This window comes from Otolemur garnettii, unplaced genomic scaffold (assembly GCF_000181295.1).
Source record: "Otolemur garnettii isolate 467f Iridium unplaced genomic scaffold, OtoGar3 scaffold00057, whole genome shotgun sequence".
Taxonomy (NCBI): Eukaryota; Metazoa; Chordata; class Mammalia; order Primates; family Galagidae; genus Otolemur; species Otolemur garnettii.
This window is the reverse complement of record NW_003852452.1, coordinates 9,655,266-9,659,179: the sequence shown is the minus strand read 5'-3', so window position 1 is coordinate 9,659,179 and position 3,914 is coordinate 9,655,266.

The window sequence follows — 3,914 nt, the reverse complement described above, 5'->3', positions numbered from 1 at the left end:
AAAAAAAAAAAAATAAAAAAATAAATGGACAAGGCTGGGCTCTGTGGCTCATGCCTGTAATCCCAGTACTCTGGGAGGTCAAGGTAGGTGGATTGCCTGAGCCTAGAAGTTCAAGACTAGCCTGAGCAACAGCACCTTCCCACCTCTACTAAATATAGAAAAACTAGCCAGGCATTGTGGCAGGCACCTGTAGTCCCAGCTACTCAGGAGGCTGAGGCAAGGGGATTGCATGAGCCCAGGAGATTGAGGTTGCTGTGAGGTATGGTGCCATGGCACTCTATCCAGGGGAATGTAGTGAGACTCTGTCTCCAAAAAAAAAAAAAGGAGGACAAGATCTTTCATTCTGAAGTAGGTTACCTTTTTGAAGATAGTTTTGGAAGTTTTTGTAAAAGCTCAAATATCTTTATAGAAAGATATATACCTGTAGAATTTGCATACATTTGCAAGAGGTGGAGTGGGGATCCGTAGCTATCCAAAGCCTGTTTATGGACCTTGTGTAAAGAACTTAAATTTTGCTGTGAAAATCTTATTGTAGATAAGATTGAAGTGGGAAAAGGCATTCCATATAATTACTATTCTGTATAGATACATGAATATATATTTAGATGTGGTATTGAAGGGAGAGATAGAGGAGGTGAAGTGAGTTTCCTATTTACTAGATTTTCTGCTGAGTTCTTTTTTCTCACCTTAAGTCTTTTATTTTGTTAAATGATATCTCATTCCCACATCCAAGAATTGTGAGCCACTGACTCTCATCTCTAAAATGATTTGAGTGGCTTGGCACCTGTGGCTCAAGCGGCTAAGGCGCCAGCCACATACACCTGAGCTGGTGGGTTCAAATCCAGCCTGGGCCCGCCAAACAACAATGACGGCTGCAACCAAAAAATAGCCTGGCATTGTGGCAGGCGTCTGTAGTCCCAGCTCCTTTGGAGGCAGAGGCAGGAGAATCACTTGAGCCCAAGAGTGGGAGGTTGCTGTGAGCTGTGATGCCACAGCACTCTACCCAGGGCCACAGCTTGAGGCTCTGTCTCAAATAAAATGATTTGAGTAAATGCAGGTATTTAAAGTAGGATGTTTTATGAAAGCTTTGCTTACTTGTCCTTTGTACCAATTATGTGCCAACCATCCTTTTTTAAAAACTACTTAAACTCTGGCTCAGCACCTGTGGCTCAAGCGGCTAAGGCGCCAGCCACATACACCTGAGCTGGTGGGTTCAAATCCAGCCTGGGCCCGCCAAACAACAATGACGGCTGCAACCAAAAAATAGCTGGGTGTTGTGGTGGGCGCCTGTAATCTCAGCTACTTGGGAGGCTGAGGCAGGAGACTCACTTGAGCCCAGGAGTTGGAGGTTGCTATGATGCCATGGCACTCTACCTAGGGTGACAGCTTGAGGCTCTGTCTGAAAAAAAAAAATTCAACTCCATGATAATTCTATTTTCACAATTCTTTGACATCACATACTGTGTTTTTATACTTTTAATCTTCCCCGTTTGTAAAATTAAACTTTTTAGCTTTTATGATATGATCTGTTGTAATCCTTATGATAACTAAGATGATATTTTATGTATTTCATAAAGTAAAGTAACAGTTGACATAAAGCTTTTCCATATGAATTCTACACCCTTCTCCTACCAAATACTTTAAATAATTTTGATGAAAAAACTTAGGTTTATCCCTCTGCCTTTTCTACTTGCTACTCATCCTCTGGAATATTTTTATTGACCACATTAGTGATTAGGCTATAACTTTCTCTTCATTTTTCAGATTTTGGGCAATTATTGATAGTTTATAGATAGAATTCATTTACTACCAATGAGAAACATTGAATGCCAGATTGTAACATACTATCATCCACTATCAATACCAAAAGAACTTAGGCTCACCAATTCTAAGTTTCTCAAGCATTTTTCCTTTATTTATTTCAAAGATCTGTATCTTGCTAATGATTACATTTTTCTGACTCTGGGATTACAAATATGAATGACATTTAAGTGTTCAGACATGTCAGATAATGTCAGTTTCATCCTCTGAGAGCAAAGCTCCTCTTGAATTATTTCTTTGATCTCTATCACACTTTTTTCTTCTTTTTTTGAGACAGTCTCACTATGTCACCCTTGGTAGAGTGCTGTGGCGTCATAGCTCATAGTAACCTCAAACTCTTGGGTTTAAGCGATTCTCTTGCCTCAGCCTCCCAAGTAGCTGGGATCACAGGTGCCCACCACAATGCCCAGGTATTTTTTTGTTGTAGTTGTCATTGTTTAGCAGGCCCAGGGAGGGTTCGAACCCACCAGCCCTGGTGTATGTGGCTGGTGCTGTAACCACTGAACTACAGGTGCCGTAACCACTGAACTACAGGTGCTGAGCCAACATACTTTTTTCTTTATCTGCAAGTGTTGCTATTCAAAAACTAGACTCTTTGGATCAGCTGTTTAGCATTCTCACCTTTTCTCTGCTTACTCGGAGATTTCCTTGATTTTATCTTCCTACCTTTTTTTTTTTTTTTTTTTGAGACGGAGCCTCAAGCTATCCCCCTGGGTAGAGTGTCATGGCATCACGCTCACAGCAACCTCCAACTCCTGGGCTCAAGCGAGTCTCCTGCCTCCGCCTCCCAAGTAGCTGGGACTACAGGCGCCCGCCACAACGCCTGGCCATTTTTTGGTTGCAGCCATCATTGTTGTTTGGCGGGCCCGGGCTGGGGATTCGAACCTGCCACCTTAGGTGTATGTGGCTGGCGCCTTAGCTGCTTGAGCCACAGGCGCCGAGCCATCTTCCTACCTTTTAATAGAGTTTTACATCAAATGCACGGGTGTACATTTAAGTAAACCTACTATCTGAACGTTCCTTCCATACAGTTGTCCCTCTGTATCCAGGGGGATGGGTTCCAGTATTCCCATAGATATCAAAATCTGTGAATGCTCAAGTCCCTGTTATAAAATGGCATAGTATTTGCATATAACCTACACACATCCTCCTGTATACCTTAGATCCTCTCTAGATTACTTACACCTAATACGATGTAAATGCTATATAAATAGTTGTTACACTCTAGGGAATAATGGCAACGAAAGTCTACATGTTCAGTGTAGATTCAACCATTCTTTTTGTCCTAAATATTTTCAATTTGTGGTTGGTTGAATCTGTGGATGTGGCACCTGCTCAGAACATTGGTTCAGAATCTTGGGATAATTGGTGGACTTCATATTTTAAGAATAGGGTACTAAAAAAGATGGTTGGAAGCTTTGAATGCAGAAGTGAGACTTCCTGATTTGGGGCCACATGGTAGTATGATTCTTCTAGAGGGTGAGGGAGGGTGGTGGGAAAACATCAATGATGGGTAGGAAAGAGATTTTAAGTGGGATGCAAAACCCAGAGGCCATAGGGTAGATAAATTGGACAATGTATTTTCCCCAATCTTCTGTTTAGAGGAAAATAATGTCAAAAGACAAATGACCTGCAGTGAGAAGACATCATTAAAAAAGGACAGTGGATGGGAAGAGGCAGTTCATACGTGAAAAAATGATCAGTGATGGCTCAGTGCCCATAGCTCAGTGGTTAGGGCACCAGCCACATGCACCAGGGATGGTGGGTTCGAACCCGGCCTGGGCCAGCTAAACAACAATGACAACTGTAACAACAAAACAGCCGTGCATTGTGGCAGGCAGCTGTAGTCCCAGTTACTTGGAAGGCTGAGGCAAGAGAATCGCTTAAGCCCAAGAGTTTGAGGTTGCTATGAGCTGTGATGTCATGGCACTCTATTAAGGGTGACATAATAAAACTGTGTCAAAAAAAGATCAGTGAGTAGGTGGCACTTGTGGCTCAAAGGAATAGGGTGCTGGCCCCATATACTGGAGGTTGGAAGTGGTGGGTTCAAACATAGCCCCAGCCAAAAACTGCAAAAAAAAAAAAAAAAAAAA